At 46.1% G+C, this 15,355-nt stretch overlaps 1 pseudogene; it reads left to right on the forward strand.

Moving 5' to 3' along the window:
• The first annotated feature begins 1,369 nt into the window (after positions 1 to 1,369).
• Positions 1,370 to 15,126, forward strand: LOC140392411 (interferon-induced protein with tetratricopeptide repeats 1-like; annotated as a pseudogene).
• The last annotated feature ends 229 nt before the right edge of the window (positions 15,127 to 15,355 follow it).

A 15,355-nucleotide genomic window follows, 5' to 3' on the forward strand; every position in this document is an offset into this window, starting at 1 on the left:
TGTTTGTATGCAAGAAACAATACTTTTCACTGTATACTAATAAATGTGACAATAATAAATCAAATCAAATCAAATCAAATGGTCTCATTGAATGCTGAGGGGCAGCATGAAATTGAGAAACAGGAGGGGACCAAGTATAGATTCTTGGAGAGACATCTGAGGTAACAGTGCAGCAACAGGAAGAGAAATCACTGCAGGAGATTGACCACCTACAAGTGGATAGTGAAGAATGGATCTGTCTGGTACAGCACCATTCAGCTGGACAATGGAAGAGAGGTGTTGGAGGAGGATAGACATAGAATCCCGACATTGCAGAAGGAGGCTATTCGGCCTAGCGAGTCTGTACCGACCCTCTGAAAGAGTACCCTCCCCCACTGTATCCCCATAACCCCACCTAACTTTGGACACGAAGGGCAAATTCACCATGGCCAGTCCAACTAACCTGCACATCTTTGGACTGTGGGAGGAAACCAGAACACCCAGAGGAGACCCACGCAGACATGGGAATAATGTGCAAATTCCACACAGACAGTCTTCAAGGCAGCAGTGCTAACCACTGTGCCACCATGCCACCTCTTTGGAGGTTGTTCCTCAAGACCCCACAAGAAGGGCTCCTTTGTGACTCTCCCAACACTATTTATTTGACGGTTTACTGCTTTTCCAGCTTATGTTGTTGTACAGGCATACACTCCCCTGGAGTCCAACCCATTCCTTGGTCTCATCCTGATGTCATGTTGACTTTCAATTTTGCTTCAGTTTTCTGTCCTGGAGAGAACATCGTCGCCACACCAGACTCTTCTTTCACACAGAAATACCTTCAGCAGCGAAACCTTAATAAAGATTATTATTATTAATCCTTCTTTCGGGTAACTCTGGAAACCTTTGGTTACCTGTTATGATATCTCCCTTTTCTGGACTCACTCATTCTCCAAACATGTGCCTGAACCTGGTTAATGTTCCAAATTACCCGTATCAAGGTTATCCCCACCGGAATTGTTTGAAATCTCTGCTCCAGTATCCTGACTCTCACCGAGTCCATGTTGTCCATCGCCTGTTTGCCATTCTACACAGGTTTCCATTTCCGAGAAGAAGTTGGAAGATCACTAACTTCCAAAGCACCAGAACCATCACCATCAGTGGTATGGATCGGAATTTCCTGCTCTGTAAGCCCTGAAGTGGACATGACTAAGCGTCAATCATTGAAGGGCATTCCATTTTGATGATGTTGTTTCTCTGCATCTGATTAATTTACCTTTTGGTTTCCATTTTCTATGTTCTGTCCAATTTCAATGGAACCGGAATCTGAATGGTATGAAGGGTGTGGTTGTTGGGTATATATTTATGTGTGTGCGTTGGAAGAATTAGACACATCAATTTCAGACAACAGAATTAAAGTGAGTGAGCAGCCTGTCTATTCACTTCGATCATCATGAGGTAAGAGAGATTTCCATGTGTCAATAGAGTGTACAGTACAGACAGCAGTAGCTCAGTGGCATCACTGCTGCCTCTGAATCATGGCGTTATGGGTTCATGTTTCAAAGGGGCTGTTTAGCACAGGGCTAAATCGCTGGCTTTGAAAGCAGACAAAGGCAGGCCAGCAGCACGGTTCAATTCCCGTAACAGCCTCCCCGAACAGGCACCGGAATGTGGCGACTAGGGTCTTTTCACAGTAACTTCATTTGAAGCTTACTTGTGACAATAAGCGATTTTCATTTCATTTCATTTCATGTCACTCCAGGGACCTGAGCACAAACTCCAGGCCTATTCTCAATGCAGCGTTGAGGGAGTGCTGCATTGTCTGAGATGAGGCATACAATGGAGACAATTTTGATTTGCCATTTTGTTACGCTGGTGGAATTCTCTGTTCCTGCTGCAGTGACTGGAGGTTTGGCTGAGTGCCAAATTCTCACTCAGAACGGAGAATCCCGTCCAATGTCTGCCTCCTCATTTGGACTTAAATCATCTGGTGGCAGTACATCAAAGAAAATATCGGGTGGGATTTTCCAGCCCTCTCCCTCCCCCACCACCTCCCACCCCCGAGACCAGAAATTTCTGCCCGAGGTCAAATTTTCCATCTCATCCGTGATGATTCCCGTGTTGGGTGGGACAGGAAGATTTGCCATCCGGAGTGGTCATTGGATCCATCTCAAAGCCAAAATCAATGAAAGAGATGATCTAGTCAGTGTGGGAGAGATGGTGGATCAGATTGCGAGGTTGTGCAGTTAGGGAGGTTGGATGTTCCATTTATAAACAGCCTCAGACAAGGAATTGAAGTCAGATATTAAGGGATGTGTCTTCAGGTCATGATGAAAAATGGGACCTTGTCTTCACTGGAATTAAACTCGACACTTGACCACCGAGCTGTATTCATCATCGGATTTTAACAGCAGCAACACCGGAAAGTGCAGAGATTCAGCCTAAAACAGTCAGTGGGCCGGCACTGCGCCTCTGACTGGAATATCTGGGCTGTTATTATTGTTGTTCATTTGTGAATAAGGTACTGTTGTTAAAATACAAAGGGCAGGACTTACCGACCAACCTGCCGTATGTTTTTCTGTTGTGGAAGATTTACTGGTCCCACCGTTGTCAATGGGATTTCCCGTTGACTGCACCGCTCATCGCCGGGAAACCCGTGCGCCGTCGGTCAGACGGGAATATTCCGCTGGCATCAACAGCCGGCAAATCCGCCCAAAATGTGTCACAGTCCCAAATCCCATGTTCCTTATGGTATACATCGAATAATGTTTCAGGATGTTAACAATTACATAAAAAGGAAAACCAGTATTTCTATAAAATATTTCACACTCTCATGGCATCCCAGAAAACTCCCACAAATAGCAAAGTGAAAATGACTGGATGATTTGTCGTGTTGAGGGGTGAATGTTGGCCAGGGCACTGGGAAATAGCACAGCTTCTTCATTGAGTATTTCCACGGGATCTTTTCCATCCAACTGAATGGACAAATGGAACCTTGCTTAAACACCTCAGCAAAAACTCTGCAACTCCCTCAGTACAGCACAGCAGGGTAGGCAATTATTGGTGTTGTCATGGCCCTGTAAAAAAGGCATTTGATCGAAGAAGTGTGTATGTGTTGGAGCCCCCTCTTTTAGATTTGTGAATGAATCGGTTTAGAAATGGAGGATGTCTTGTTGAGAATCAACCTGGAAATCCTTCCAATACATACAGGGAGAGATTCCTGGTCAGCCTCGTGGAGTGGCTCCCCTCAAGCTCTCAGCCTCTGGTGACAGACTCCGGGAAAAATCTCACTGAAAACAGCCAAAAGTCAGCTTTGTGCATCATGAAGTGTGGGAAAGTGAAACAACACAATGCTTTAAAAATTATCAGCTGCAAATCTTCGTCTTAAACAGGATAAAGATTAGTCCGTGACAAAAACACAGCTCATACATATATTTGTATGGACCAGATAGGAGTGATGGAATTCTTAAGGTATTCTTCATCTTGGCCAAGGGGTGATGGAGACACAGTGATAATGTCAGATCTTTAAGGGGCGGTCCAGACCCCCATAGGGGTTTGTGCTGGGGCGTCAACCTTTTAAAATTTATATCAATGACTTAGGCCCGTATTTAAAGGCACTTAGTGCTGAAAATGATCTCCCATGAGTTTCACTCCAGTGCTGGTTGTCCCACCAGCTGATTCACCAGACTCGTTCCTGGGAGGTAGTGGCAGTAGCCATCAGTTTGGGGAGCGTGACCAGGAGGACCACCATACGGTTCTCTGGCATCAGTACCATCTGCCTCACAACAGATCAGCAGCTGGCACCACGCACCCTCCCCACATCTGATCATATGCATGTACCCCAGCACTCCCTGGCACCCACCAGCACAACACTTCCATGTCCAGGTGCGTGCCCACATATGCCACCTGCCATTGAACCCCCCCCCATGCATAAAGCCCACAGTCCACAATGTCATCCTCCTCCCTCTCTGTCCCCGTAGGAGAAGTTAGCCCAAAATAGACAGGAAGGCACGGATGGACGGCAGAGTTCCAGTCATCAGAGTCCTCAACCCTACCAGGTACTGGCTTTGGAGTTCCTCCAGCGCAGACACATATTGGTGGGCAACACTAGTGGCCAGATTCTGGGGAAAATCTGATGAGCACTGCACAGTTGCTGATGCACATTGACTCTCTGGAAATGGAGATGTCTCTGACTGCTGAATGATTTGGAGAACTATTCAAGGAGGCAAAATATTCACGTTGTGGGGTTGCCAGAGGGGATGGAAGGCCCAACTCTCACCGAGTAATTTTGGGAAGATCGTGGAGGAGGGTGAACTCACATTCCCTCCCGAGCTTGATCGAGGCCACAATTCCCGGACCAACGAACAACCTTGAGCAGTAATTGTGAAGTTTCACAGCTTCCAGGAAAAAAAATCTGTTTCTGAGATGGGCAAAGGAACATTGTAAGTGTAAATAGGAAGGTCACACCATCAGGCTTTATCATTTCCAGAGAGTCAATCTCGTCGCTCTGCCTCGAAAGAGACACCTCTGTGCCTTGTATCACAGCGCCATGCCCTTTTACCGTTTTGTTGGTCTTTTCCAACACCAACCGAATGGGAGCCAGGGTCTCTTCCATTGAGTTGCGTTAAGTTGAATTATACAGTGCGGGAGACCAATGGCAGGATTTTCCATTTGGGAGACTATGGGCAGATTTTCTGTACGTTCTCCCGCCAGAGCTGAATTGCAGCTGATTTCTGCTCATGCTTGGAGCACAAATCAGGAAGCGATTCCCAATCCTTAGCCATGCAACCTTTTTACATGGCATGGATTGCGAGGGATTTCCCAGGGAATCCTGCGATTGGGTCGCCATTTTGAGCGAGAAATGCAATTCAGCCAGTCAGCTAGGTTTAAACCCCCTCAGATCTGCATGTATTTCATCGCGTCATTGAGGTCTACAGCACAGAAAAGGCTTTTGGTCCATTGCATCTGTGCTGGTCAAAAATAACCACCTAACTATTCTTATCCTATTTTCTAGCACTCAGCCCATAGCATTCTGTGCCTTGGCATTGCAGTGCACATCTAAATATTTCTTAAATGTTCCGCGTGTTTTGCCTCTACCACCCTTGAAGGCAGTGACTTCCAGACTCCCACCACCCTCTGAATGAAGAGTTTATTCCTCACATCCCCTGTAATCCTCCTGCCCCTTTCCTTAAATCTAAACCCCTGGGTCATTGATCCCAGCACTAAGGGGAAAGTTTCTTCCTGTCTACTCTACCTATGCCTCTTATAATCTTTTACATCTTCATCATGACCCCCCCTCAGTCTCCTCTGCTCCACGGAAAACACTCCAAGTCTATCTAATCTCTCTACATAAATAATCTCTCCAACCCAGGCAACATCCTGGTAAATCTCCGCTGCACCCATTCCAGTTCTATCACATTCCTCCTGTACTGTGGATTCAAGAACTGCATACAATACTCTAGCTGTGGCCTAAACAATGCTGTATACAGTTCCAGCATAACCTCCCTACTCTTAAACTCTTCTGTCTCTCAGAATTACTTCCAATAGTTTTCCATTGGTGAGGTTAGATTGACTGGCCTGTAGTTTCCTGGTTCATTCCTTCCTCCCTTCTTGAATAATGGTATTGCATTGCCTATCCTCCAGTCCTCCGGCACCTCTCCTGTGGCCAGAGAGGAATTGAAAATTGTTGCCAGTGCCCCTGCTATTTCCTCTGTTGCCTCACTCAACATCCTGGAATATATTTCATCTGGCCTTGCAGATTTGTCTACTTTTGAGCCTGCCAGACTACTCAGAACCTCCATGTTCACCTCATTAATTTTATCACAGTTCTCCTCCCTTAATTTCTAGAGCCACACCGTCCCTCTCACGAGTGAACACTGACACAAAGTATTTATTTAGAACCCTACTTCCATCCTCTTTCTCCATGCATAAAATACCACTCTGGTCCTCAATGGGCCCGACTCGTTCCCTCGTTATCTTTTTACCCGAAACGTACGTCTAAAACAACTTAAGATTTTCTTTATTTTACCTGTCAGTATCCTTTCATGTCCTCTTTGCCCTCTCCTAATATCCTTTTTAAGTTCCCTCTTGCACATAAAACCACTACGGCTTCTTCTCTTTTGAGCCCTCAATATCTATCATAATTCTCCTTTTTATTCTTATCCATTCATTTCCCTTTGATATTGATTTTGCTAGGCTGTGAATGACAAACTCCACACTTAGTTCTCAACATTGTTCCATTCATCTCCTGTCACAGCTGAATAACTTTGAAGTGGTCATCTGTGAAACTAACCGTGATGTTTACAAACATCAAGCTTTGATTGACAGCTCCTGGGCCACTTCAAACAGAGTTAAGTTTTCTGTGAGATTCAAAATCTTGTCAAAACCTGCACCAATACTCGTCCACATGATTCCGGGCCCAGCGACCCGATAATCATGAGGTTCGGAGAATATGGTGCCCAGCCCATTAATAGGATACAAATGAGTCTGAATAATAAATTTGCATACTCCTGCTGGCATGTGGCATGTACCTTGGTGCCAGATGGGGACCGAAGCATTGGACGCCGACCCTGTTTTTGTTTGATACTGGATTCTCCGCCCGATCGCAAATCGCCCTGTTGGCGTCGTGAAGCGGATAATCCAACCTCACATCTTGAATACAGTGTACAGTTTTGGTCTCCTTATTTAAGATGGATGTAAGTATGTTGGAGATGGTTCAGAGGAGGTTCACTGGATACCTGGAATAAGTGGGGTATTTTGTGAGGATGGGTTGTGTTGTGAGGCTAGGTTGGAAAATCTGAGTTTGTGTCCACTAGGGTTCAGAAGAGTGAGGGGTGATTTGATTGAAGTATCTAAGACCTTGAATGGTCTTGACAAGGTGGACATTGAAAGGATATTTTCTCTTGTGAATGAATCCAACACAAGGGAGCATTACTTTGAAATTATGTTGCGCCCTATTATGACTGAGGTGAGGAGAATTTATTTTCTCTCAGAGGGTTGTGCAACTTTGGAACTCCTTTCCTCAGAAGGCAGTGGAGGCGGTGGGGGGGAGTGGTCACGTAATATTTTTAATGCAGAAGAAGATCGATTTTTGTTTGCTGAGGGAATCAAAGGTTAATTGGGGTAGATGGGGAATGTGGAATTAGAGGGATAAACAAATCAGCCATGTTTTTATTGTACGGCAGAGCAGGCTTGAGGCACCGAATGGTTCACTTCTGCTCTCATTTTGGGTGCTCTGTGTACATAGAACCAGCTGCTGTGTTATTGGGAGAGTTAGTGGGGGTGGGTGGACCTTCGGTATTTATCAGAGTCGTGATCCGATTCTCAGCAAGGCGCAAGAGGTTGGAGTCTTGTAGTGGAGTGGGATCTGATCTTTGTTTTGTGTTTGGGGTTGGTTCAGATGCGTGGAAGTGGGTGAGCTTGAGGAGGGATAGAGACTGCTGGCCTGCTCCTCCTGTAGCCCAGTCAATAAGGGAAGACATGTAACTTTACCTGTGGTTTTACCGAAGCCACAAAACCCAGCTGACCAAGATTAAAATCAGAAAACTAATTAAATCTGAGGCATTTGCAGCTTCACATTAATTCAGTATTTAAATGGACATTGTCATTGCCTCTAAACCAAGAAGCCGTGAATTTCGAGGTGGCTTGGTAGTTTGAAATCTTCAAAATTTGCATCTCATCCAACTTCAACCAACTGGATTTTGGAGCTTAAAATTACCTCCAATATACAATTCCTGGAGGTATGATTTTCTGCTGATTCTCTGGTCTCTGAGACAATGAGTTCCAGTTGATCTCAAAGCTCCTGTTTAGAATTTTTAACCTCAGTAGCTGGCTCATTCAGCAAATCACCGGAGCCTCTGGGAATCAGTAAGCCCGACTTTAACTCTGTGTAGGTGAGAGGGTTTTGAGTCTATACACAGGATACATGACACAAATAATATTAACAATGATTCACTTGTAATTTCAATGTTGAGAATCACCAGCAGAATCCTGGAATATAAATCGATTGATATGGTGCTGCACCATTGCTAAATATCCACACTGCATCATCTAGTGTTAACCTAAAGGCCAGAAGGGTGCGGGCTCGAGGTTGGCCAAAAAAGGGCGATGGCTAGTCATCAGAGGGGTAGCCCCCCGTCCAGGCTGATCACGTGGAATGTGAGGGGTTTGAATGGGCCAGTCAAAAGTGTTCACGCATCTAAAGGGGTTCAAGGCAGACGTAGCAATGCTTCAGGAGACACATTTAAAGCTCGCAGATCATCCGGGTTTGAGAAAGGGATGGGTAGGCTAGGTGTGCAGGGCTGGTTTCGAAGATCAGGGCGGTAGCAATTCTGATCAGTAAGGGTGTGGCATTCAAGTCTGGGAGAATTGTGGCAGGTAAGGGGGGCAGGTCTGATCATGGGGGACGACTTTAACACAGTCATTGACCCCAAACTGGACCGGCCGAAGTCCAGGACAGGGAAGCGACCGGCAGTGGCTAAGGAACTGAAGGGTTTTTGGAGAAGATGGGGGGGAGGGGGCTGGAACCCTGGAGGTTCGCGCGGCCGAGAGCGAAGGAGTTCTCTTTTTTCTCCCACGTTCATAAGGTTTATTCCCGCATAGACTTCTTTGTCTTGAGCACGGCATTAATCCCAAAGGTGGCGGGGATAGAATACTCAGCAATCACAGTCTCGGACCATGCCCCGCACTGGGTGGACCTGCAGCTTAGGGAGGAGAGAGGGCAGCGCCCACTCTGGAGACTGGATGTGGGGCTGCTGGCGGACAAAGGGGTTTGCGGGCGGATTAGCAGGAACATCTAGGATTACCTGGAAACAAACGATAGGGATGAGGCAGCAGTGGCAACGGTCTGGGAGGCTCTGAAGGCACTTGTCAGACGGGAGCACATCTCAATTCGATCCCATAGGGAAAAGAGAAAAAGAGCGGAGAGGGAGGGACTGGTGGAGGAGATACTCCGAGTGGACAGGAGATACACGGAGGCCCCCGAGACGGGGCTACTGAGAGAGCGGCGGAGTCTGCAGGCGGAGTTTGAACTGCTGACCACAGGGAAAGCGGTAGCACAGCAGAGGAAGGCAAGGGTAGCAGTCAATGAGTACGGGGAGCAAGCGAGTGGAATGCTGGCACACCAACTGCGAAAGAGGGAGGTGGCCAGGGAAATCAGGGGAGAAAAGAATAAGGAGAGTAACGTGGTCTTGGATCCAAGGGGGGGTGAAGGAGTCTTTAAGGAGTTCTATAGTAAACTATCCGAGTCGGAGCCCCCGACGGGAGCGGAAGGGATGAGGCAATCTTTGGACCAGTTGAGGGTTCCAAAGGTGAAAGAGGAGCTGGTGGAGGGGCTGGGGGCCCCGATTGAATTGGAGGAGATTGTCAAGGGTATAGAGGGCATGCAATTGGGTAAAGCCCCAAGCCCGGACGGATACCAGGTAGAAATCTAAACGAAATTTTCGGAAATATTGAGCCCACTCCTGATGAGGACCTTCAAGAGGCTAGAGAGAAAGGAACCCTCCCCCCAACAATGTCACAGGCCTTGATCTCACTCATTCTTAAACGAGGGAAGAACCCGGAACATTGCGGGTCAGGCAGGCCGATTTCGCTTTTAAATGTGGATGCCAAATTGCTAGCTAAGATTCTGGCCACAAGAATTGAGGATTGCGTCCCAGGGGTGATAGAGGAAGACCAGATTGGGTTTGTTAAAGGCAGACAACTTAATACCAATGTCCGGAGACTTTTGAATATTATTATGATGCCCTCAGAGGGAGGGGAGGCGGAGGTGGTAGCAGCGATGGACGCAGAGAAAGCCTTTGACCGGGTGGAGTGGGAAACGCTGGGGAGGTTCGGGTTTGGTGAGGACTTTAGTGGCTGGGTGAAATTGCTGTACCAGGCACCTGGAGCAAGTGTATGTACAAACCGGCTGAGGTCGGGGTACTCGAGCTTCACCGGGGAATGAGGCAGGGGTGTCCACTCTCCCCATTACTATTTGCCCTAGCTATAGAACCGCTAGCTATGGCACTGAGAGCCTCGAGGAACTGTCGGGGACTGGTTCGGGGAGGGGGTGGAACATCAGGTCTCGCTATACGCGGATGACTTGCGCCTGTACATTTCAGACCCTGTGGAGGGGATGGGGAAGGCTCTGCGGATCCTGAGGGATTTTGGTAGTTTTTCAGGGTACAAGCTGAACATGGGAAAGAGTGAGTTGTTTGTGATCCAGGCCAAGGGGCAGGAGGAGAGACTGAAAGAGCTGCCGCTCAGGGTAGCATAGAAAGGTTTTCGTTACCTGGGTATGCAGGTGGCCAGGAAATGGGATGCCCTGCACAGGCTCAACCTGACCCGGTTCGTGGAGCAAATGGAAGGGGACTTTAAAATTTGGGACATGCTCCCACTGTCACTGGCAGGGAGGGTGCAGACTGTGAAAATGACTGTCCTCCCCAGATTTATGTTTGTCTTTCAGTGCCTCCACATCTTCATTCCTAAAGCCTTTTTTAAGCGGGTGAGTAGGATCATTTCAGGCTTTGTGTGGGCAAATAAGACCCCGCAAGTAAGGAGATCGCTGTTGGAGCGCAGTCGGGGGTTTGGCGCTGCCGAACCTTCGCAACTACTACTGGGCGGCCAATATAGCTATGATTAGGAAGTGGGCGATGGTGGGGGGAAAGCGGCGTGGGAGCAGCTGGAGGCGGCGTCATGTAAAGGTACTAGTCTGGGAGCTTTGATAACGGCTCCTTTGCCGTTCTCGCCGACCCGTTATCCACAAGTCCGATGGTGGTGGCGACACTGCAGATCTGGGGACAGTGGAGGAGGTACAAGAAGGTGGAGGGAGCGTCGGTCTGGACACCGATATGTAACAACCACAGGTCTGTCCCGGGTAGGATGGATGGTGGGTTCCAGAGCTGGCAGAGGGCAGGCATCAGAAGGATGGGAGATCTGTTCAAAGACGGAAGATTTCCCAGTTTGAAGGCACTAGAGGACAAATTTAATCTGCCGCCAGGAAACGCCTTTAAATATCTGCAAGTACGAGCTTTCCTGAAAAAACAGGCCGTGCCCTTTCCGACGCTGCCGCCACTGAGTATACAGGACAGGCTGGTCTCCGGCACCTGGGTGGGTGAGGGGAAGGTTTTAGATATCTACCAGGAAGTACAGGAGGAGGAGGAAACCCCGGTGGAGGAGCTCAAGGGCAAGTGGGAGGAGGAGCTAGGTGAGGAGTTGGAAGCAGGTCTGTGGGCAGAGATCCTGGGCAGGGTTATTTCCTCCTCATCATGTGCCAGGCTCAGTCTAATTCAATTTATGGTGGTCCACCGGGCACACATGATGGCAGCGAGAATGAGCAAGTTTTTTGGGGTAAAAGACAGTTGTATGAGGTGAAAGGACTGCCCTGCAAACCATGTCCACATGTTTTGGGCATGCACGGAACTTAGAGAGTTCTGGCAAGGGTTCGTGAGGGCAATGTCCAAGGTGCTTAACACAAGGGTAGTGCCGAGTCCAGAGATAGCGATCTTTGGAGTGTCAGAAGACTAGGGAGTTCAGGGGCTGAAAGAGGCCGACGTCTTGGCCTGAACTCCCGACTACTCCCTAGTAGCCTGGAGAAGGATTTTATCAATGCGGAGGGACTCAAAACCCCCGAGTGTAGAGACTTGGGTCAATGACATGGCTGGATTTCTCAGCCTCGAGAAAATAAAGTTTGCCTTAAGAGGGTATGGTAATCACCACTGTTGTATATATTAGAAGATGTGTGGTATGACCCTGTACTACAGGTACGGGGGTAGTCCCTGCCTGCTGGCTCCGCCCAGTAGGCGGAGTATAAATATGTGAGCTCCCCGTACAGCAGCCATTTCGCCAGCTGATGTAGGGGGCCACATATCTTAGCGTAATAAACCCTCAGTTGTATTCAACTCTCGTCCCTGTGCAATTGATCGTGCATCAGAGGGTCTACGCTAGGGTTCTCTCGGAGATGGCAGCCGTTCATCGACTTTCTCAGGGAAAATTAAAATGTCAGCAGCAGCAATCCTTAGGGGGGGGGTGGGGGTGTGTGAGTGCTTCATTGGGATGGTGTGGGAAGACTGAGTCGCGTGGGGTAATGTCTATTTAATTGTTATTGTATATTCTCTTTTTGCACTATGTTAATGTTCACTCTAGTTTGGTTTGTTATTATTGTTACTGCTGTTTTATTATGAAAAATTCTGCAAAACCTTAATAAAAATACTTTTTTTTCAAAAACCATAAAGGGTTAGAATTAATTCCAAGAGTCAAATGTGAAACATGGACAAGTTAGATCATCAGACAAGGTGGGTTATGAATTTTTGTTTTCTCTTGCAGTAACGCACAGGATGATTTGTTGAAAGTGAAGCTTAATTGGCTTCAATGTCACTTCACGTGGACTCCACAGAGAGAAAACATTGACCTGGACGATTTGAAGCAAAGATTAGAAGATTCAATAGATCTTGGTGTGAAATATCAAGCCAGGTCTTACAACCAACTCGCTTTTGTAAACTGTCTGCAAGGAAACTGTGAGGAGGCGATTCGAAACTTAAAGGAAGCTGAAAAGCTTCTGCGGGAGAATCATGAAGGTGAATTTGATAAAAGAATCATTGTCACCTATGGAAACTATGCCTGGGTATATTACCACATGGGACAACTGACAGAGGCTCAGTCCTACCTCGACAAACTGGAGAGGGTCTGTAAACAATTTCCTGATGCCTCTCGGTACACAGCAATGATACCTGAAGTGTACGGAGAGAAGGGTTGGGCACTGTTGAGTTGTAATAGTCAATGTTATGAAGATGCAATGGAATGTTTTAAAAAGGCCCTGCTGGAAGAGCCAGATAACACAGACTGGATTATTGGATATGCAACTGTTCTGTACCGTCTGGAGCGGTTCTCTGGTACACCAGAGAATCAAGGGCCCAGTGAATCAGTGAAGCAATTTAGACGTGTGCTGGAGCTTGATCCAGATGACTCTGTAGCCATGGTGCAGCTGGCTCTAAAACTAAAGTTCCATCAGAGTGCTGAGGCACTCAATTTAGTTGAACAAGCATTGCAGAAGTCCCCTAATCTTCCATATGTGCTTCGCTATGCAGCAAAATTTTACAGAAAGGCCGGAGATGTGGAAAAAGCTATGGAGCTGCTGAAGAGAGGATTAGAAATTACCCCACACTCTGCCTTCTTACACCATCAAATAGGTGTGTGTTACAGAACCAAATTTGATCAACTGACAAAGTTTCCAGACAAAGGTCCTCGCAATGCGGCTCTCCAACGGAAAGCTCAATTGATTAAACTGTGCAAGCATCATTTTCAAAAGGCAACAGAGAATCGACAATGTACATCTATTCATATCCACCTGGATTTGGCAGATATTTATTCATTAAATGAAGAACATCACAAAGTGAAGGAGATCTACAACCACTTACTGACATTGGAAGACAATACGTCCAGAGAATAAACAGGCAATCTGTTTACAAGCTGGGTTATTTGAACTGAATTACATGAAATCAGAATCAAATGCCATCAGCCATTTTCTGGTAGGAATCAAAGTCAATTATGACTCAATAGAACAGAAACAATGTCGAAAAAACTTGGAGAAGATAGCAGCAAGCCAGCTTCGCAGGAATCGTAGAGAAAGCAAGGCCCTTGGTGTTTTGGGATTCCTGCACCAGCTGGATGGTGAGAGATGTGAAGCTATTCAATACTTTGAAAGGGCCTTGGAGTTCGATCCTGGCAATGAAGAATATCTAAGTGCTCTATGTGAATTACGCCTTTCCATCGAGGCTGACAATGACATTCCCAACTAAAACTAAACACATTTTGAAAAGTATATTGATGCTCCCTGATCTATAAAAAGATTTAGTCGGCTACATTTTGGTATATTCTATTTTCACCTTCTTTCAAATGAGCATTTTATTCATGTGTGTTTATTTTTCAAACAATAATTGTTTTGTAATTATTCTAAATCCCTGCACTTTATTCTGGAATGTTATCCATACTAATAAGCAAACCAAATAGCATTTATTTCCATATCCTTAGAGTGTTTACTGAGTGTGAAAAAGAACAAAATAAGAACGGATTTGGGCAATTGGAGACAATTGAACCAATTGGACAGTCACAATAATTCTTGTTTAAACATGTTTAAAGCAATAATAAAATTAACATGGGCCTGATTGTAACTCCAGATGGGGTTTGTGTGAGTGCTGAGGGGATTTGGAAACTCACTTTTTTCTGCAGATTCTGGCTCTGGGTTCAGGACAGAGTTGGCAGCACAGTCGGTGCCCAATGGTGTCACCAGAACCCAGTCGCTGTATGTTAGTGAGGTCACCGCACACTTTGGGTGAGCAGTTTAACCTAGTTTCACCAAGAGGGTACATCTAAAATCACCTCCATCAAATTCTAATATAACCTGAATAACTGGGAGATAGATGTAATCTGGTGTCCAAATGCAGATTAACAATATATTTTGTTTGGATCTTCATCTGTTTCATGATTTTAAGAGTAAAACATTATAACAGCTATTAGAATAATCTTCAGTGCACTCTATAAGTGTGTAGCTTATGTTTTTTTATGAGAATAATGGTGTAATAACAAAATCCAATCCAGCCACAGAGGGTATAATAAATCCACTCTGCCACCCTATCTTTCACTTGCTGCCTCTTCACAGAAACGTTCCCCAATGGGTGAAAGGCTTTCCATATGTGACAGTGGAGAAAGGTCCAACAATCACTGCAGACTCTTCAGATAAATCAACAGCTCGATTATGTTGCTGTGAGGATTTGCTGATAGACGATCGGACTCCCAGCCTGAGCTTTCATTCAGATCTCAACCGCTGTCACTGGGAGTCTTGCTGTCCTGTAACTTGACAGCTTCACCAACTCTCCATCAAATCATCCGAGTCCCTCACTGGCCAACACAGAGCAGCCTGGACAATACCCGGGAAAGTCCATTGTCTACAGACTGTACCATCTCACTGAGGGGGGAAGCAGTAAATGGGGGAAGGCTAAAGGATTTAAAAATGGGTTAAAAGAATAAAACTTAATGGCAGCAGATATTGATTTTCTTACAATGATTTCAACTGTAATTGTCTTGATTTAATTTGAATGTTGAAATAACCAATAAAATTAAACTGTGGCTAAGATTTTGTTTGTGTTGTTGATCTGTTCTATGTTCTAATGCTTGTGGCGAGAGGATATTATGAGAATAAAACTGCAAGTCAATTTCTGACTGATCGTGAATTTTATGATCACTTGTGAACATGCTTACAATCGACATTCCAATCTGTTAACCACTGAGCAACTTCGGCACAAACTACAAAGTTTTATGGCGACTGTCACTCTCTCAGCTACATGGAAACACTGTAAATCGATGAAAAATAAGAGGATATGAGGAGGTTCAAAATAATTCAATC

The sequence above is a fragment of the Scyliorhinus torazame genome, chromosome 16 (genome assembly GCF_047496885.1).
Source record: "Scyliorhinus torazame isolate Kashiwa2021f chromosome 16, sScyTor2.1, whole genome shotgun sequence".
Lineage (NCBI taxonomy): Eukaryota > Metazoa > Chordata > Chondrichthyes > Carcharhiniformes > Scyliorhinidae > Scyliorhinus > Scyliorhinus torazame.